General features: G+C 59.1%; 1 protein-coding gene across 2 annotated transcripts in view; it reads left to right on the top strand.

Moving 5' to 3' along the window:
• GNG7 (G protein subunit gamma 7) overlaps positions 1–21145 on the top strand; it is a 116722-nt gene that overhangs the window by 20423 nt on the left and 75154 nt on the right. Inside the window, exons 1-2 of one of the 2 annotated variants that reach the window (XM_042927917.1) lie at positions 4137–4261; positions 8375–8432. The gene's annotated coding sequence lies outside the window, so the exon portion shown is untranslated. Of the gene's footprint in view, positions 1–4136; positions 4262–8374; positions 8433–21145 lie in introns of those variants that run through there. The other variant, XM_042927918.1, reaches the window with a different exon arrangement.

The raw sequence follows: 21145 nt of genomic DNA, 5'->3' as shown, positions 1-21145 counted from the left end.
AAGTGGTGGGCCAGATTTGGTCTCGGGTCTCTGATAGGTCAGTGCTGCCTCCTTCCCAGTTCAGAGGCCTCTCCTTGTTAGAAGTGGTGTTCGACACTCATGACTGTCCCCTTCTTCTCTAGCTTGGTGACCTCAGGCTGGTTTCATCTCCTCTCTGAGCCTCCGTTTCCCCATCTGTAGAGCAAGGATAATTATTCTTAGGGGTTGTAACTAGATTGTTAGGTATTGTAGGACAGTAGTTCTCGTCTGGGGTGATTTTGCCCCACAGGGGGCACTGGTCATGTGGTTGTCATGACTGGGGATGCTCCTGGGACGGAGGGGGTGGGGCCAGGGGTGCTTCTCAGCGCCCCCCGCCAGTGCCTGGGACGCCCCCAGAGAATGAAGTGGTTCTGAATGTCTGTGGGGCTGGAGGGGAGAGACCCCGGTGTAGATGGAAGTATCTAATAGGGTAACGTGCAAAGCCCAGGATCCCATATTAGTTGTTAGTTGTCTTTCTTTCTTTCTTTGGCCCACAGCTTCCCTCTTATTTTCCAGAATTCTCCATCCATAAAACCTTTGCCCTCCTCCGGGCCCGGGCACTGGCTGCAGACTCGGCAGGCCTTGCTTGAGTGCTGCTGGACGCCACGGCCCCCTGAGTGAATGCGCCCTGTCGCCCGGGTCTGCCGGAGATGTCTCAGAGCCTTGCTCCAGCAGGACCCGGGGCCCCGCTCAGCCACCTTCTCCCCTCCTCCCCCCTTCCTGTCAGAAGAGCAAACTTCCCTTGTCGATTAGCATATCCTGTTTTTAGCGTCTTTCTCTTCTAGGTTTTATATAATCGTGTCATTATTAGACGCTGTCACAGGGACTCAGTGCTCCTAGCATCAACGGCTAATTGCCTGTCGTCACTCTTCTCTTGTTCAGTAAACTTTCACTTTAGAATAGTTTCAGATCCTCAGAGGAAGTGGGAAGGCAGTACAGAGTTCCCACGCAGCCCACAGCCGGGGCCCCTTTGGCCAACACCTTCCATCAGCGGAGTGCACCTGTCACAGTCAATAGGCCAAGATTCCTATGTCATTATTAACTGCGCTCCATACTTTGGACTTCTCTGCTTTCCCCCTAATCATCTTTTTCTGCCCCAGAACTTCATCCAGGACCCCCACATGACACAGCCCCACTGGGCTGTGGCGGCTTCTCAGACTTTCCGTGTGCAGGAACCCTGTCCCACTGGGCGGTGGCGGGGGGAGGGGGGCGGCGGTCATCAAGGGCATCACCGGTGGCGATTTCATTCACCAGACCTAGACGTTTAGGGCGCCCTTTGCAGCCAAGGTTTGCTAGCCCACCGATGAAGACGAGGCATTTACTAGAAAGTCGGGTGATGGATTTTTTTCAAGGTGACCTTCCGGGCAGCAGCGGAAGTGGCCCCTCTGTGGTTGTGGGTGTTTTGTGTGGCAGGATGGTTGGAGGTAATTTTGCTGGGTGACGGTCAGGGGCAGCGTGGAGCTTTTCCACGTGACCCAGGGTCTAGCTTCAGGATGAGATGGCCATGGTCTCTCTGTGGTGGCGCCTGGATATGATAATTTGTGGCTAAAATAGTGCCATGTTAAAAAAAAACAAACACCTGTTTTTAATGTTTATTTATTTTTGAGAGAGAGAGAGACAGAGTGTGAGGGGGGTAGGGGTAAAGAGAGAGGGAGACACAGAATCCGAAGCAGGCTCCAGGCTCTGAGCCGTCAGCACAGAGCCCAACACGGGGCTCGAACTCACCTTGAGATCATGACCTGAGCCAGAGTTGGATGCTTAACTGAGGGAGCCACCTAGGCGCCCCTAGTGCTGTGTTTTAATAGACTGACTTCTGTTCCGGGGGTCACAAACTACAGCCTGTGGGCTGAATCCAGGCCTCCTGCTTTTGTAAATGAAGGGTTTTTTTTTTTATAATGTTTATTTATCTTTGAGACACACACACACACACATGCACACAGAGTGTGAGTGGGGGAGGGGCAGAGAGTGAGGGAGACACAGAATCCAAAGCAGTCTCTGAACTGTCAGCACAGAGCCCTGACATGGGGCTCGAACTCTTGAATGGTGAGAGCATGACCTGAGCCGAAGTCGCACACGTTACCGACTGAGCCCCCCAGGTGCCCCTGTAAATAAAGTTTTATTGGCACGTGACCGCAACTATTTGTCTCCCGCAGCCACGTCGAGCGAGTAGTAGTGACAAAGACCACCTGACCCACAAAGCCAAAAATAGTGACCTTCTGGCCCTTCCCGGGAAGACTTTGCTGGACCCTGGTCTTGTCAACAAAGCAGATCACACAAGTCCTGAGTAATGGAGAAGTTGTGGCGTGTAACTTACTCTGCGATACGTATCATATAATAAGGAAGTTCTTTTTTTTTAACGTTTATTTATTTTGAGAGAGGGAGAGAGAGAACCCCAAGCAGGCTCCGCACTGTCATTGTGGAGCCTGATGTGAGGCTCGAACCCATGAACCGTGAGATCACGACCTGAGCCGAAATCAAGAGTCAGATGCTTAACCGACTGAGATGCCCAGGCGCCCCTAAAGCAGTTATATACTATTAACAGTGTCAGGCACTGATATAAGCAGCTTATATATGTTCAGCTATTAAATCTGAAAAACACTCATGGGGTAGGTGCTCCCATCATCTCTATGCTACAGATTCAGAAACTGAGGCACAGAAGAGTCCATAAGCCGTGAAGTCAGGACAGACAGTGTTTGGCAATGCTGCCTCTCAGATATAAGGATATATGTCCCCACCACCCCCCTTCCATGGGACTCGGTGTAGTTAGTTTAATTTCGAGTGGAAAAAGAAATCTGTTTTTACACATTTTGTTTTCTTTCTTTTTTTTTTCTGTTGGAAATTGGTCGTCTCCTAAATCAGTTGCCTGTCCCCCCATATACTACAGTTCCAGGCGGTGTGGGTTTGATGACCGCTGCCTCGCACAGGGAAGCGGCCCTGCCCCCTGGGACAAGGGGCAGTGTCTGGGGATGTCTGTGATCCTCATGACTGGGGGGCTCCTGGCATCGATGGGGACGGGGGCCAGGGACGCTGCTCAGCCCCCACGGCGCCCGGGATGCCCTGCAGAGAACCACCCAGCCCAATGTCTGCAGTGCGAGGTTGGTGGGGGGAGACCCTGTGATGATAATTTGGAAAACAGTTGAGTCAGGTCCCTGACCACGTGTGACAGCAGAAGAAACCGCGGCGGTCCTGGTCAGATGGTATGGAGCAGGTGACCCCCCCATCCCCCCCAGTGTGGGTTAAGTGGAGGAGGGTCTGGAGGACCTCCAGAGGCACCACGGACCTGGGATCAAAGGGCAGCGGCACTCCAGCTGCCTTCTTGTGCTCGGCAACAGGAGACCTTTAACCCTGGGGTCAAGCGAGCGGTGCCCTCGTGTCCCATCTGATCAGGGGTGTGATGGCGCCTGATCTGGGCCAGTCCTGGCAGAGCCCTCCACCAGCCGCCTCACCTCCTGTTCCCCCCCCCCGCCCCCCCGCCCCCCCCCCCGTGCCTCCCCACCGGTGCCTTCCCCCAGGCTCCTCCTCCCCCAACTTCATTTGCAATCAGAATCAGTCAGGGTGACATATTTAGATGGTTGCTGTGGTGACGGGGGAAGGCTGGGGTGATTGTGGCAACGAGTGCATGAAGGACAGCGGCTGCATTGCTATCTGGAGCCTCCCTGGAGGCCCGCACTCCTGCTGCCCACAGCGGGGGGGGGGGGGGGGGGCGGGCATCAGTGTGGGGAGCTAGGGGGCTCCAACGCCCTGGTCCCACCCACTCCGTTCCCATAGACGGAGACGCGAACTGTGGCCCAGGCAGGGAAGATCTGCCTGTTGCCGAGTGCTGGGTCCCCGCTGGGGTGGGGGGTGGGGGCCTGGAGAACGTTTGTGGTCATCGCGACTGGGGTGCCCTTGGCATCGCATGGGTGGGGTTGAGGGGTGACGCTCGATGCCCCACAACGCCCAAGATGGCGCCCACAGACAGTCAGGGGCGCTGGGGGTGGAGGGAGAGACCTGCTTCGCAGGGAAGGGGATACAGGCAGGGGCTTCCTTCCGTTTCAGAAAGGAGGCGCTGGCATTTACGCTGTGGTAATTCGCGAAATCCCAAAGGCTTCCTTTTCTCACCCCTGTTGTTCTGCTGAATCTCCTGGGCCCCGTTGGGCTCTTGTGTCTCCCCAGATTATCAGGTCGATAGACACTGGGAAGACAAGAAAACGAAAACTCCAGTGAAACTCCAGTGCGGTTCAGTGCTCACCATTAGAAAAAGGTAACGGCTGCCAGAGGTGTAGGTGGAGACGTCAGGCGAGTCAGTGCTGAGGGCAGGAGTCTCAGGTCTCCGCTGCTGTGTCACAGCGAGCCCCTCCGAGCCCCGTGGGGACCACGGACAGCGAACGGGTAGTGTGCCGCTCGGTGCTGTCTTGCAGAAATCCGCTTATCCCCGGCCACAATATGCTTTCCGTTGGCCAAATGGGATCTGGGAGTAATCTGAGGGAGGCGGTTTGGGACTGATTGTATTAGGGCTCTTCTCTGATCCACTCATGGGGCTGCTGTGGTCCCTGGGCTGGGGGCGGGGGTGGGGGGCAGCGGGGAGGATGGCTCTGGTGTAGGTTTTTCCGGGCCTGAGCGGTCAGGAGAGTCTGATCCTTGCCGTATCATATTGTTACATTACTTGCAGAGGCTTCCAGGGGTGGGGGGGAAAGTAGGCAATGCATTTGACCAAGACTGACCCAGCTTCTCTGTGGGTCTGGTTCATAACAGCTCGTTGAAGCAATCACTGGTGAATGTGAGCACTTTGCGATCATCTGGTCTAAGACAGGCTCCCTCTCCCCTCCCCCCCTCCCCCTCCCCCTCCCTCCTCCCTCCTCCCTCCTCCCTCCTCCTTTCTAAATTCAGAATTCTCCTAATTTGTCTCTTCAAGATCTTCTCTTAATAGACTGCTTTTTAGAGTAGTGTTAGGTGATGGAAAAATGCAGAAAATAGAGCTCCCACATACCCCCTGCCCCCTCCACATTTCCCCCGTTGTCACCATCTTGCCATAGTGGGGCACATTTGTTGCAGTCGATGAGCCAATATTAATACGTGACCGTTGACCAAAGTCCTCGTTGACATTCGGGTTCAGTCTTTGCCTCGCCCCTCCCCCGGCCCAGGAGGTCGGTAACAGGGTCCTGCCCGAAAAGGGGTTTGCTTCCCAGGAGGACACGGGGCGCTTGGACATGGCAGCAGCTCCCGAGCTAGTGTGTCCCGCTGGGCACAGACTCTCAAGTAGAAGTCGGCCTGTCGTCTCCCCTAACGCCTAGTTTCACGGCCCTGTTTCTGGCAGTTTGGGGTCTCCAGGTGTGGGAGCTAAGGGTCCCCCTGCCCATGTCCCAGCTCACCGTGCGGAGATACTAGGCTGCAGATCTGTGGAGCCCCTCCAGAATTACGAGGGAAGTAGAAACCACCCCACTGGGAAATTAATGGCGGAAGACCCAGCGCACCTTTGGTTTGTCATCCACGGGTTTTGTCTTCCTTTATCACGTTGGTAAATAACGCAGCTGCCGGCAGCGGCTGAGAACAGGGGCTCCCTGAGCCCCTGGGCCCGACCCGTAGGCGTGCAGTGGGGTTCCTGCCCGTTCCGTTTCACAGGCGAGGCTCGGGCTGGAACCGGCCCACAGGGAGCAGCTCTGCGGGGGTGGCCTGGTCTCCCCTGGGTCCTCTGGGCTCTGCAGGCTTTCCCGTAGCACCAACCGGGACAGGAAACCCCAGTGGTTACTGACCACATGCCGAGTCCGCGGCCTGCGGTAAACTGCGACCCAGGCACTCCGGGGTCTCCCTTCTCCCAGGACACACGATCCTAGCAATGCTGGCGGGCGCGGGGTCTCTCCAGGGGGTAACGACCACGTCCTGCAATTAGCCCAGCGTTCGTACAACCTCGCAGATATCCTAAAAGCCGCTGAATTGGACACTCCAAAAGGGTGGCTTTTAGAGTAGGTGGATCACATCTCAATTTAAAGGAAAAGAAAAGAAAAAAGAAGCACGTGGACAAGATGGGGGTCCCAGGTTGTAAGAACTGTGGCCCAGGATAAATGTAGGTGAGAGTCCTTCCCACGCAGGCGCCCCAGTGGCCGTAGTCACGAATGGTGTCTGTTTCCAGCGTGGTTTACGGCCCCCTCGGCACGTGGCCCTTCCCACCAGCGTTTCCTTTGTTGGTGTCTGTGACTGTGCTTCCCGGCAGTGGCTCCGGTGGGTCTGTGTGGGGTCGGCAGGCCCCGGGGTACCAGGGTCCCACCTCTTCATCCCACTGCTGGTCCTTCAGCATGGCCTGTGGGTCCCCCTGATGGGGAAAGTGAAAGCCCAGCATTTTTGCCTGGGTGAAGGTCACGGGGACGGGCAGGCGCCAGCTGGTGCCACTCACAGCCTGTCTCGTGGGCCGCGGACGAGCTGGTCTGGTTGTCTGCGGGGGTCGCCTCAGTGCTCAAGTTCAGGTCCCAGGGCTGGAGGACAGCCAGCGGCTGGCGGTGAAGGGCTAGGGACGGGGAGATTTGCGGTTGGCACGTGTGAAGGCAGAGGTGAGAAACCATCTTTAAAGGGAGTCGTGACCCCATGTCCACAGCAGCACGATTCATAGCAGCAGCAACCAGGAGGTGGAAACACCCAAGTGCCCATCAGCAGCGAAGGGGTACACGCAGTGTGTCCGTCCATGCACGGGCACATGATTGGCCGTGAACAGCAGCGAGGCGCCCACCCCCGCCGCCCTGCGGACGGATCCTGAACACACGACGCTCAGGGAGGGAACCAGACACGAGAGGCCACACGGGGTGTGAGTCCGCGTGTGTGAAACGCCCAGAACAGGCTCATCCAGGGACAGGGAGGGGGCTCGTGGGGGCCGGGGGTGCTGGGGAGGGGTGATGGCTGATGGGGATGGGGCTTCCTTCAGGGGTGATGAAAAAGTCCTAAAATTGTTTGTGGCGATGGTTGCACAAGTGTGAAAATAGTAAAAAGCCCTGAACTGTGTGTTGTGTGTGAATTAACTGTGTGGCCTGAGGACCGTGCCTCAGTAAGAAGGCCTTAGAAAACAATGCCTAGTGATGGGTCAGTTTCCTGGTTTGGACAACGGCCCCTGGTTGTGCAGGGACCCAGCACGGTTGGAGCTGGGTGCGAGGTGCCCAGGACCCCTGGGCACAGTTTTGCAACTTCTCGTGAGTCTTTAATTGAGTCAGAAATAAAAACTTGAATGATCGTATGTGTGGACGTCCCCTACAAGGCTGAAGTGAGTGGAGTGAGTTCTCCAGGGCGGGTTGGGGGGCGCATATTGGACGGGCCCTTGTTTCTCACCACCCGCCGCCCCCAGCAGTGAGGCGCCCTCTGGCCTCTGCGGGGCGCTCCAGCAGCTCCCCAGCCGCGTCTGGGGCGTTACTGAGGCAGCGGCGCCACCTGCAGGTGATGGTGGGGACTTCGGTTCTCCATCCTGGCCCCAGGTTGACAACACAATGGCCCTGAACTCTGAGAAAAGGGAGCCGGCATCTTTTGAGTTTTGGGGTTTTTTTAAAAATAAGTTTTCAATTTTAAAATAATTTTAGATTTTCAGGAGAATTTCAAACAGAGTTCCTCTCTGGGGCACCTGAGTGGCTGTCAGTCAGTTGAGTGTGTTCTTGATTTCAGCTCAGATCATGATCCCAGGACGGTGGGATCAAGCTGTGGGGAGCATAGAGCCTGCTAGGGACTCTCTCTCTCTCTCTCTCTCTGTTCCTCTTTCCCACTCTCTCTCTCTCTCTAAAATAAAAATGAAGAAAAATTTGATTAAAAGATAGAGTTCCTGTCTGCCCTTCACTCAGCCTCCCCTGTGGCCGTACCTCCCAGAACCACAGTGCATTTGTGACGACCGTGCACGTCCCTGAACCCAGCCCCACTCTTTATTCAGATTTCACCAGTTCGCCCCTGTGGTCCTTGTCCTGCCCCGGGACCCCATCCTGGATCCCACCTTGCATTTGGTCCTCACATCTCGGCAGGCACACCCCGGTGACCTGGTGGGTGCCCTGGGGCAGGGGGTTGACTCAGTTTCCCCCTTTTCCTCACAGGGGACTCTGAGAGTCAAGTCATGCAGGAGAACGTCCTGATAAGGCATGAAAGGTCACGTGAGCATCCAATGCTTTCCTCAGTTTAGTTTGGGAGCATTTGGAGAATTTAGTAGGGACGACCTCGCAAATTTCTAACAGAACTTTCTGGTAAAGTGTGTCAAGTTCCACTTCTGCACCGGGAGGTCCTGAGTCTGGCAGAGCAGCCGAAAGGCAGGCCTTCATGACGGTCTGACCGTGAGCTCCAGACCCTTCCTCACCGCCGCTGCCGAACACGTGTTTCTGGCCAAATGGTGCTCCACTGAACTGTTCCATTTTTCTTCCAGGGAGCGGACATCGGGTTCCTGAGCCTCGGCGCTGAGGACAGCTAAGCCTCGTGCACAGGTCAGTGCCGCGATGTGTCTCGTACTCGATCGTCAGAGTTCAAGGGGACGTTGAATGGCTGGCCATTCTGGGCCGGGCTGAGGAGGGGGAGTGGCTTGCTGTGGAGGCGGGCGCCTCACCCGAAAGGCTTCAGCGGGGCGTGCAGGGTAGCCACTGGCAGGACCAGAGCTGAGTCACTGGATGTGACAGACGTTATCTCAAAGCTGGCGCCTGTCCTGGCGGCTGGGAGGCACCACGTGGCCTCAGGGGCGCTCTTTTTACCAAGGTAGCCGTAGAGACGAACAAGGCTGAGATCCTGCTCTCTTGACTTCGGCCGTCTGTCCATCTGGTCTCATTTCCAGAGGGCGTTGGGTGGCTTCTGTCGTGTGGGAGGAGGGACGGCGTGAAGGTGAGCTGGGCAAGGCTGCTGGGCCTGCGGTAGCCCCACGTCTCTCCCCTTGCACCTGCCCGCAGAGGTCTCCGCCACCCTCCAGCGGCTTTCTCTGTCGTGTGATCTGTGATCTTCACTTAGAGTCAACCTCTGGCTTCCAACCGAAATGCCGAGGGAATTTTGATTCGGGTTGTGTTTGATTTATCGGTAAATTTGAGGGAGGTCGGATGTCTCTGTGATGTTGGATATTCCCAAGCCGTGTGTCTGCGCCTGAGTCTAAAAGAAAAAATGTCAGAAGGAGGCAGCCCCAGAAGACGCACGTGCTGTGGGTCCGTCTCGGGGAAGTTTCTGGCAAAGGCTGGTCTGCAGGGACGGGAAGGTGCTTGGTGGCCGCCAGGGGCTGGGGAGGGAACGGGGACTCTGCGGATGTGTGCCAGGAAGACTGCGTGGGGGGTGATTTCACGCCCTGGCACCCTCGCTGCCAACTCCTCCAACCATGTTTCCACCCGGTGAGCTTTCTGGCCTGTGAGGTGCCCCTCAGTAAGCTCGCAGTGGTCATGGGCTCAGCTCAGGAGAGAGGCTGTCCCCGAGGACAGAGACCAAGGGCCGAAACGGGAGCCCTGGGGTGGGCGTGACGTGTGGGCGCCCGGTGGGACCCACACAGATTTCCCATGTGAAGTCCGGCTCCCAGGGCAGCCGGCCAGCTGGAGGCGGACCGCTGTCCTGTTAAAGAAGTGTAGGGGCGCCTGGGTGGCTCAGTCGGTTAAGCGTCCGACTTCGGCTCAGGTCACGATCTCGCGGTCCGTGAGTTCGAACCCTGCGGCGGGCTCTGGGCTGATGGCTCAGAGCCTGGAGCCTGCTTCCTGTTCTGTGTCTCCCTCTCTCTCTGCCCCGCCCCCGTTCATGCTCTGTCTCTCTCTGTCTCAAAAATAAATAAACGTTAAAAAAAACAATTTAAAAAAAAAAAGTGTAAACGCACACAAAGGGGCCTCAGAGTTTCCTAAGGGCCCCGCCCAGCGCCGGCCGTGCTGACGTCCTGGGGCGCGTTCTGCCCGGATCTCCGGGAGTTACATCCACACGCGTGATTTTAGAGCCAAAGGATTTACTCTGTAACATGCTGGTTCTGCTTGAGGGGCGTCTTTCCTCGACAGGAAACCTGTGTTTCCGTCATCTTTCCGGACGCTGGCTTAGCATCCCATATTCTAGGTGAATTGTAACACGTTTCTTTTTTTTCTTTGAAAGTATATTTATTTATTTGAGAGATACAGAGACAGTGGGAGTGGGGAGGGGCAGAGAGAGAGGGAGACAGAGAATCCCAAGTAGGTTCCACACTGTCAGTGCAGAGCCCGACGCGGAGCTCAAACCCACGAACCATGAGATCGTGACCTGAGACGAAACCAAGAGTCGGACGCTTAGCTGACTGAGCCACCCAGGCGCCCCTGTGCCACATTTCTTTTAAAATAATTTTATAACTGATTTAATTGGTCTCTGGGTGGGTTGGGGGGGTGTTTTCCTGTTTTTCTTTTCTCTTTCTCTCTTTCTTTCTTTCATATTCCGAGATGACTGTCTCCGTGCAAACTTAATACACCCTTGGCTGGTTGTCGTTTGGGGTAAATGCTCACGTGTGTGCTTGCCGTGCGTGTGAGAGAGAGAGGGAGAGTCCGGGTGTCCTCGTCGCCTGTCCGACAGCCCCAGTGCCCTCCAGGAACACACCGTCCCCGGGGAGCAGCCAGGCCGCCTCAGGGCTTCAGTTTCTCCCCTGAGCTGTGTGTTCTGTGCACGGCCTGGCTGTGCTCTTTACTGACCTTCCCGGCGGGGCCTCTGTCTCATCGACGTGTTTGAACTCTTCTGACACGTGTGTTGGAACTTCCTGTCTTTCTCCGTTTGGATGCCGTCTGGTGTCCGTCACGTAGGCCGTGAATGTTTTTCTGAGCGCGCTGTTCCCTCTACTCGCCGTGGGCGTTCTCGTAGGGAATGTGTTGTCTTTGGCGTGCCCCCAAATTTCAAGATGACAAGAAGCAATTAACCTGCACTTTGTGCGGATCGCATCTTTTATACTTAAATCTTGGAAGCAGACGAACTGGTGAGCCTGCCCCCCGCCCCAGGGGGACGCGGGGCAGCGTGCAGAGGGGCGTGGAGTGGTGCGGTGAGCAGGTGCTCCGTGGGCAGGTCCCGCGGGGAGCTCTCTGTCACAACGGAGGCACCCCTCCAGGGGGTTGCCGGGCTTTCCCTGGTTACGTGCTAATTTGGTAGTCACTCGTTGAACACACTCTGCTCACCTGCAGGTGCACAGACACGCGAGACCCTGGCCAGGGTTTACCACCTGAGCAGCCGGGGTGTCGCTGAGCAGGGGCCCCGCCACCTGTCTTGACGGCAGAACCAGCCCTCCAACAGATGTCAGAGCTCAAGGACGAACAGGAGTTTGGGGTGTTTGCTCCGGGGGCTTGGGGCTCAGGGGTCCCCCCCCTCTGCCCGCCCCACAGGATGCTGCAGTTCCCGCTGGCGACCACAAGGGGGCAGAGAAGGTCCACGGGGTCTGCCCCCGCTGGGCCTCGAGCCTCTGTGGGCGCAGGTGCGGTATTTCCAGCTCTCCCCCACCCTTGTTGGAGCTCTGTGACTACCCTGTCCCTGTTCTCCAGGACATTCCAGCACCGAGAGTTCCAGGGTCACTCTGTCTCCCCGCCCCCATCCCCCTTACAGATCCAGAGCCTCCGTGGACCCAGGCCCCAGCTGGCCCCTTTCACCGGGTTAAGGAGGGAGAAGGAAGCACTGGCCTGTGACCTTGGGGGCTCAGGGTACCGGCACACCTGCACCCCGAAACCCACTCGACCCGGGCATGGCCCAGTGGCCAGAGCAGAGGCCACAGCACAGAAGCAAAGGCACAGGATTGGGGGTGGGCAGCCTGGCTGCTGCAACCCCCACCTCGGGGACTGAGTCTGGCTTCTGGAATGTTCCCCCCTCCATGATCTGGAGCAGTGGCTGGTGGCTCTGGCCCGGTACAGTCCCTTCCTTTGGGACTCACCTAAACGGCACAAACCCTCAGAAGCCACCTCGGGCCTCCCAGGTGTGGCATCTGGCCCGTGTCACACCTTCTAGTGCGGTCCCTGGCGTGGTTACGTCCGGGGCACAGGGTAGCCCTTCCCTTAGCAGGGATTTCCGAGTGTGTGCCTGGGCCTGGCCATGGAGAGACGGCAGTGACCACATGGGGAAAACCCTTGGTTCCACAGAGCTGACGTGCTAGCAGGAACTGGACACCCGTTGTGGGCTCCCCCTGCCCCAGCACCACTAAGCCCAGGCGGGTCACTCTCTGGGGGCGTCCGGGGCTCTGTGAGGGCTGAGCAGCATCTCTGGCCCCACCCCCTCGATGCCAGGAGCCCCCCCATGTAATGACCACAGATGTCCCTAGACGTGGCCCAGGATCTCCTGGGGGCAGAACGAGGACGCTCTCTTAATGATCTCTCTCACACTGTCTTTATCGGGTTCCCAGCCGCTGGCCCTCCCGCAGCCTCGGAGCTCGGGGGGCTGAGACCGCAGCCGAGGCCTCCTGGAGAGGCACCCAGCTTTCCTTCAGTTCCTTCAGGCTGCCGCTGCCAGGGACCGCGGCTCAGGCCCCCTGTGCCCTGAGGGCTCTGGACTTTCACCCTGGGCGTCCCCTGGGCTCACCAGGCCACTGTGGCGCTAGCTTTCCTTTGGATGTGACATTGTCTTTGAGCTGCAGTTTCCAGCATGGTAGGTAGGCATGAACCACCGGCACGAATACCGGCAGCCGCTGAGCACCTGAAATGGGCCGCAGTGGAAATGATATTTTGCATGTGTTAGGTTAAATCTCTGATTCTTCATTGGGGGCCGTCTTGTCCCCAGGGGACACCGGGCTGTGTCCGGGGCCATCTGTGGTTGTCATACTAGGGGTGTAGCATCGAGGGACTAGGGGCCAGGGTCTCTGCTCAGCCCCGACAGAGTGGCCGGCCGTGATGCCCATGGTGCGGAGGGAGGGGGAGGGCGCCCGGACAAGGACCGGCGTTCTCCAGCCTTCTTGCTCCCTGCATGGAGCACAAAAGCACGCCGTGACCTTCAAACGACTGAGTGTGTTTTCCTGACTGCCGCTTGTTCTCCCGGGAGCGGGTGAACATTCCTGCCGAGAGCACCGTCGGAGCCTTTTATCTCTGGAGTGGTCCTCGAGCGGATCAGACCGCAGCCCCAGCCCTCCAGTCAGAGCCCGCTGCCCCCGCCACCCCCGGCTGGTTCCCCGCCTCAAGTCCTTCCCAGGCTTGTGGAAACGCACGTTATTACCAGTTCTTTCTGCGGACGAGCTGTCCTCCTGCACAAACTGCCAAGACCCACAGTCAAAATCTTAAAGCGTTCTGCTCACGAAAGGTCACGGGCTGCCGCTGCCTTTCCAGCAGAAACGTACGCGGCACATGCATAGTCAGGCGGTGCCGTGTGAAGCGGGCCCAGGGGGCCCTGCCGCAGCCCGCGGTGCCTGAGACCCTCATCCTGTAGCCCGCCGCTCCGATCCGGCAGACAGGACGTGGGCCCTTCCCAAGGCAGCAGCGGTGGCTCTGACGTGAGCTTGACCCTCTAACCCAGGCTCTCCCCGGGGCTCTCCCAGGGGCCACGGGCCCACGTCCTGGGAGGTCTGTGGCCGTCACGACCGGGAAGCTCCTGGCATCGAGCGGGGGGCCCAGGGATACTGCCCCGCCGCCACAGCGCCCAGGACACCCCCAGACAGTGACCTGCCCCGGTGTCCGCCGTGGCGAGGCGAGAGGTCCCGGCTGTGCAGGATTCTCGGCTCCCACAGGGAGTCAGGGTCCTGCCTCACTGTCCACGTGCGTCACTGCCTGGGTCCCACCCAAGCCGTCTTCCTGACCCTGCGGGCCAAGGCACACCACAAGTTTCTGTCGGATTTTACTGATTTGGCAACGCAGACCCAGGGAGTCTCACGTGGGAGATCACCGGGGCAGGGGACCCGTCCGTGGGGCTGCTGGAGCGGAGCTGCCCAGTGGCAGCTCAGGAGCGGAGGCCACGCATCGCGGGCACGTGTGCGTTGCTGGGCAACCGCTGGCACAGTCGGCCTCCCTCCGGGCAGGGCATGGTGCGCACACGCCCCGCTCGCTACTCATCAAACTGCAGCCTCTTGACTCAAAACACACAGGGCGACAGTCACGTGGGACAGGAAGGTGGGGGCGGGGGAGCCGGGAGCCGGGTGGAAGCCGCTGAGGGCCTCCCCTGGGGTGGGCACGGGGGTCCCGCATCTTCCCAGGGCCCATTCTCAGCCTGATTCCCTTGGAGCCGGTGGGTTGTCGGTTCCTTATTTTCCTTCCCTCCCAATCATTCGGTCAGCAAACGTCCGTGTGCCTGGGCCCCGCTGGGCTCACTGCTCACATCTGTCTGCGGAAGCCCCCAGGGCAGGGTCGGGGTACGCAGGACAGAGGGGAAGGGATGGCCTGGAGATGTGCTCAGCAGCAGGAGGCAGCAAGAGGGACTCCGGGGCCGACATCAGCCCGGCAGCGGAGGCCTGAGCAGGTGCGGGAGATGCAGGTGTGTGGTGGGGGGCGGGGTGCTTGCCTCGATTGCTACAGACTGCATCACGGTGCTCTCTAACTGTCGCAGGTGCCCCCCATGTGATGGCAACTGGAGGGGAGGCCTTTGGAGGGCTGGTACTGGGCTTTGTAATAAAGACCTGTCTTGGGCTCCGTGCACGATTCCCGGCTCCCCGCTCCCCACGGCCTTGGAGTTTCCGAGCTCCTTGAAAGGAGCATCCGTCGTGTGGGACCGAACGTGGAAGTGATGGGAGAGCCGTCACCTAGAGTGTGTTAGCTAGCCGGGGCTGCGTAACATCACCACACACAGCGAGCTCCACGTGGCTTATCCGCTCCTGGGTCTGCAGGGCAGCAGTGTGGACTGCGTGGCTGGGATCTGTGCCCAGGGCCTCACCGGGCTTGGCCAGCGTTGAGGTGTCACTGAGGCTTGACTGAGAAAGGACCTGCCTCCAGGTTCACTCGGTCTGTCGTCAGGGTTCAGTTTCTTTGTCATCAGACTGCGATCCCTGCTGCCTTGCTAGCGGCCAGCAAAGGGCCACCCTAGGCTCTCAGGGGCCACATGGTCTCCTCCACTGGCCCCCTCCTGCTTCCAGTCTCTTACTTCCAGAAGGTCTCTGACCCGTTGAAGGGTTCACTTGATTAGGCCAGGCCCACCCACGTGTGTTCCCTTTTTTTTATTAATTCAAAGTCAACCGATCTGGGGGCTTAATTACGTCACTCAAACCCCTTCTTCCATACAAAATAGCCTAAGCATGGGGCGCCTGGGTGGCTCAGTCGGTTAAGTATCCGACTCTCGATTTGGCTCAGGTCGTGATTCCAGTGTTATGGGCTTGGTCCCTGTGTCGGGCTCCGTGCCAAGCATGGAACCTGCTTGAGACTCTCTCGCTATCGCTCTCTCTCTCTCTCTCTCTGCCTCTTCCTGCTTGTGCATGTGTGTGCTCCTTCTATCTCTCTCTAAAAACAAACAAACAAACAAACAAAAAACCCAAATAACCTCAGCAGGAAATAGTATCTTACCATGTTCCCGGGTCCTGTCCACACTGAGGGTTGGTCTACACAGCGTGTTCAGGGAGCAGGGATTTGGGGCTCTTAGAATCCTGTCGGCCACAAAGGGAAAGAAGGGAGTGTACTCCTTCAAGACAGCCGGCCCAAAGCCTCAACCAGGGCTGAGCAGGTGATGCCTCGTCCACCCCCTCTGTGCTGGCAGCATCACCGGGACTGGGGGGTCAGGACTGGGGGAGAAAGGGCGCGTTTGCGGAATGCACGGCCCGCTTTGTCCCAGTTACACCCGAATGTACTCACAGCTTCGCCTGGTTTTTATTTTTTTAATTTGGAGAGAGACAGAGAGACAGAGACAGGGACAGAGAGAGATTGAGAATCCCAAGCAGGCTCCATGTGGTCAACACAGAGCCCGACGCGGGGCTCGAACCCACAACACCGTGAGATCGTGACCTGAGCGGAAACCAGGAGTCGGACGCCTAACCGGCTGAGCCGCCCAGGTGCCGTCGCTTCACCTAATCGTTAAAACACTTGTATTTTGAAATAATTACAGATTGGTTGGAAGTCACAGTCGCTCCTGAGGCCTGATCCCGTACCCCCTGCGTCCCGCTTCCCCCAGGGGCAGCGTCTCTCGTCACTGTGGTGCTAAACCGGGAAATTGGGGTGGGGACCCTGCGTGTGCGGTTCCCAGCCACTCAGCACGCGCGCAGATTTGGCTTCGCCTCGCGTAGGCGCGTGCGGGACTGTTACACGTCCGTCAGGTGGAGAGAGCTCTGGTCACTGGCGTGTGTCGGGCCGGCGGGCGCAGGCCCGGGAAACAGACACAGGTGTCTCTGCCTCGATGGGAGGAAAAGGCTGAAGGCGCCCACTGCACACTGATAGGAATCCCCTTGCCACTAATGACCTGGACACGTGACGACGGGTGACGTGGAGGCATGTGTTTGTTGGGTTTTTGCCAAAATGAGACAGACGGAGACAGACAGAGAGAGCAGAGCAGCGGCAGTAGCAATGTGCTGGCCTTGAAGAAAGCAAGCGGCTACGTCAGGAACACTCAGAGCAAACGCCGCCCGACAGCCAGAAGGAGAACGGGGACCTGAGTCCCACAGGGGAGTTGATTCTGCCAGCCGCTCACATGAGCTGGCAGGGGGTCCCGAGTTCCAGATGAGAGCTCAGCCCGGCCAGTCCCTTGATTTCGGGCCCGTGAGACCTGAGTTGAGGGCCCAGTTGTCCCCATTTCATGGATGAGAAGATCGTGGCAGAGGGGCCAAGTACCTTAAGTGTTCTGTGACATTCAGACGAGCCGCGTCTGTCCTCTGGGCCCGGTCGTGAAACCTCCAGGTCGGGGGTTTCGTCCGACCCCTCGCGGGGGGTTCAGCGAGTGGGTGAACGAAGGGGGGAAGGCGGCCCTGGGACAGTCCTCGCCTGACCTCCCGCACAGAGAGGCGAGCCTGCGAGCGGGACCAGTGACACGTCAGGGACAGTGAGCAGAACCCGGGACGAGTAATGATCACGTGCAGCTTCCTTGGCGGAGTCATCGCCGGAGCTGAGGTCTGAGCTCATTAGCCTCCCGGAATGTGACATGCCGTTCCCTGGCTCCCTGACGAATGTTCCCGCTGAGCCGAGCTCTGCTCCTGCGGGAGGCAGGCTCTCGGGGCGGGAGCCAGGCGCCCTCTGGCCCTCGGGAGGCAGGCCCGCCAAGCCAGCGGCGGCCGGAGGGACAGAGGGCCAGGTCTGGCAGTGCTCCCTGTGTGTGTCCTTGACAGGGGCCAGGGGTGCAGGTGTGAGGACAGGCACACAGACTACGTGGGAAGACAGACAGCAGTGGGGACTCCGGCTGGGGTCATACCTGGCAAACCGTTAACCAGGCCCTCTGTCCCTTCTGTGTCCTGGTGCCACGGGGTGGAGCCAGCGGGGCACTGGGGAGTGGGGTAGCAGCATCCAGGGCCCCATCCACTCGACGCCAGGAGGTCCCCCAGTCGTGGCAGCTACAGATGTCCCTGCCTCACTCGGTGTCCCCTGGGGCAGGACTGCCCTGGGTGAGACCCCAGGTGAGAGAGCTGATGGCTGACAATACTGCCTCGGAGTGAGAGCGGGTATTCGGGGAGGCCTTCCTGGAGGAAGTGAGGTCCGAGTTGAGGTTGATAAGGCCCTGCAGCTGACGGGATGCAGGGGGATCCTCCAGGGGCACGGGAGCTGAGGCCGCTGCCAGGACCGACGGCACAGGCTGAGGGAGAGGGAGCAGGGAGGCCAAGGGCAGAGGGTTCCAGGCCCACCCGTAGCAACGATGGACTGACCATGTTTTCCAGATTAGGAAACTGGGGTGCAGAGGTGAGGGTGCCCAGTCACCCCAGCGATGGCGGGCAGAGGTCCCCGGGGGCTTTAGGGCTGTTTCCACGGTGCTGCTGGCCAGGCCAGCTTGGGGCTGGGAGTGGGCCAGGCCCGGGGAGCTCAGCCCTCACCTGCCCTTCGGTGAAACCGGCTTCCACCCTGACGCCCCGGGTTGTTGCAGGGAGTCCGTGAGGGCGCAGCTCCCCAGGCCTGGGTGCACGGGCAGTGTGTCCCTTCCGCCTGCGGTCATTGGGGGTCACTCCCCAGAGCCCTGCGTCTTTGGGCCCTGCCTCCCTCCTCCCTCCAGCTTCTCCGGTATCCGTGGAAACGCCGGGGCTGCGTGAGAGGCCCCCCGCCCTTCGGCAGGTTGGCGGTGAGCCCTGGACCCCTGCTCTTGTCCCAGCGCCCTTCCCTCTGGCCGGACGAGAAGGAAGTGTCAGAACCATGGAGACAGAACGTGCCCCTGGCCGGGAGCCCACGCCCCTGGGAAAGCAGCGAATGGAGTCCCCCTTCCGCGGGCCCGGCCCGCATCCCCCAGGAAGGACGGCCGCAGGCGGCAGCTGTGTGTCCCGAGCTGGCCTTGTTTTCCTGTCCTCGGGGCGGGCCTCTGCATTCCAGGTGAACACCTGGGACGCTGGGAGGGGAGGGACTGCGGTTCCTTGCCCGCCACCTGCACCCCCTTCCTGGCACCTACCGGGGAAGGTTGCCAGAGCTGGTCTGTGCACGCTTCCCCGAAGACCGGCTTGCTCCTGGAGGGAGCCCAGCAGAGGGGGCGGCTGGGGACAGTCACCTGCACCACGAGGCCACCAGGGCTGCCACGGTTGTGCACAGGCCACATTGTGCCACACATGACAAACTCGGGACAGAGACGGCCTCATGAGCACTTGAAGCACTCCCTCCCTCCCTCCCTCCCTCTCTCTCTCTCTCTCTCTCTCAAAATAAAGGAGCAAACTTTACAAAAAATTCATGATCCTAACCACGTCTAAGTGCACAGCTCAGCGGCATCAGGCACACTCACACTGTCGTGCAGCAGTCCCCTCCATCCCGCCATCCATCTCCAGAACTTTCCATCTCCCCAGACCGAGACCCTGTCCCCATGAAGCAGGGACTCCCCGCCCCTGCCCCACCCCTGGCTCCCACCGTCTATTCTCTGGCTCTGTGGACGGGACTCCTCTGGGGACCCCCTGTGAGTGGGGTCACGCGAGACGTGTCCTTCTGTGTCTGGCTCCTGTCACCACGCACAGTGGCCTCCGGGACCATCCACGCGGTGGCAGGTGGCAGGACGTCCTTCCTTCCTGAGACTGGATCCTACTTCAGCATGTGGATGGACACACCGCGTTTGTCCTTCATCCACAGATGGACACGGGTTGTCTCCACCCTTTTCGTGGCTGCTGTGAATCGCGCTGCTACGAACGTGGGGGTGAAACTACCCGTTTGAGTCCCTGCTTGGAATTCTTTTGGGATAAAATACCTTTCCGTTTTGGTTTGACACGTCACCCCAGGTCACGGGTCTGCCCCCCAGGACACAGGGGAGCCCCTTCTGAGCTGCGGAATCCAAGATGTGACTTCTCCCTCACCCGCCCCCACTTGGACCCGCACAGCCCTCGGAGGAAATACAGGCTTTTTGCACAAACAAGCGTGCCCCGGGATAAAAACTCCCAAGGTGCAAATGACACAGGAGGAGAATGACGTCCCCCTCCCCTTGTGCTCTCGGCCACCCTGCCTGGGAGCGACCACCATGGCCGGCGTCGGGGTCTCTCCGGGACACGCTCCGTCTCCTTCCAGGCAGAGTTGCTGGCTGAGTTCCGGCAGGGGGACGTGCACCCCTGCAAAGCACAAAGTGGGGCAGGGGAGTGCCAGGCCCACAGGCCCGTGTGCACAGGGCACCAGGTCAGCTCACCTGCCAGGGGGTGGAGCCACAGGGGACCTGCCCACCCGCGCCGGCCCGGGTCCTGGCCTGCGCGTAGTGGGCGTTTGACGATGGTAACGTACCCCCACGTCAGGGACCCAGTGTTTGCATCCCCCAAATTCGTACGTGGACGCCCTGAGCGGGGGGGGGGGGGGGGGGGGGGGGGAGGTGATGCTGTCGGGTGAGGTCCTGAGGGTGGGGCCCCGCGGTGGGCCACAGTGAGGAGTCTCCCCGCGAGGAAGCACGCCCTTACCAGGGACCCTGCCCGGAGCCGTGATCTCATACTTCCAGGCTCCTGGAGTGAGAAGTGAGGCCTGCGGCTTAAGGCGCCTTGTCCGTGGCGTTCTGCGATAGCAGCCACAAGGGACTGATACAGCCCATCAAAATTACAACAAAATTTCTTTGAAAAGCAATCCGGAAAAGGCACCAGGTGGCAGCCACCTAGGGGAGTGGGGGTGCTTCCGCGGCCAAGGGTGGGTGAGGGCAGGCGCAGATACTCGGAGTGGTGTCTTGAAGACGCGGTGGGTTGAGCTGGCTCCTCCTATGCAGTCGGCGTGGGGTTGGGGGGAGACCAGAGAGGCGTGTGCCAGTGTCCTGGGGCCACTGTGACAAAAGACCACAAAGCAGGGGGCTTAAAACCACAGAATTTTGGGGGCATTTCGGTTGAGCATCTGACTCTTGATATCAGTTCCGGGTGGAGCCCGCTTGGGATTCTCTCTCTCTCCTTCTACTCTCTCTCTCTTTCAAAAGTAAACATTTTTTTTTTTTTTTTAAAAACGCAGAATTTCGTTCTTCCACGTTCCGGGGCCATATGGCTGAGGTCACAGTGTGGTGGGGCCAAGCTCCCTCCAGAGGTTCCAGGGGACGTTTCCTCCCACCTCCTCCAGCTCCTGGGGGCCCAGCAGCCCGTGGCCTGTCCCCGCAGCGCCTGCCTCTCCCTGCGTGTCTCTCTTCCGATAAGGACACCAGACCCCCCAGGTGAGGGCCCACCCTGATCCTGCATGGTCTCATGTTAATCGAACCAGTCACACCTGCAGAGACTTGGCCCATGTTCAGATAAGGTCCCCAGAGCCTGCTCAGCTGCTCTGACCAAGTCCCACTGAGGGGGCAGCTAAACAGTGAAGTGTCCGTCCTCAGCGTTCTAGAGGCGGGAGGTCTGAGACCAGGCTGTCGTCAGGGCTGGGTCCTGCTGAGGCCGCTCTCCTGGGTGTGCAGATTCTGACCTCTTGCCTTGTCCCCGCAGGGCCGTCATTCTGTGCAGACCGGGGCCGCCCTTGTAACCTCGTTTAAATTGATCACCTCTTATAAGGCCGCATCTCCAACCATGATCACATTGGGGGTTAAGGCTTCAACATAGGAATCTGGGGGACACAATTCAGTTCGTGTCAGGCACCTTCTGAGGCTCCCGTGGGCATGAGTCTGGGGGGTCGTTATTCAGTGCACCATGGGAAGGGGGTTGGACTCCGTATTCAGTAAGGGAGGCTGTGCCCGAGGGAAGAGGGGCTGGGTCGCCCCAGGAGGCGGCCCCAGAGCCGGTCAAAGCCACATAGATGGGCCTCTGTTTGCA

This window comes from Panthera leo, chromosome A2 (assembly GCF_018350215.1).
Source record: "Panthera leo isolate Ple1 chromosome A2, P.leo_Ple1_pat1.1, whole genome shotgun sequence".
Lineage (NCBI taxonomy): Eukaryota > Metazoa > Chordata > Mammalia > Carnivora > Felidae > Panthera > Panthera leo.
This window is presented reverse-complemented; position numbering and strand designations above follow the sequence as displayed.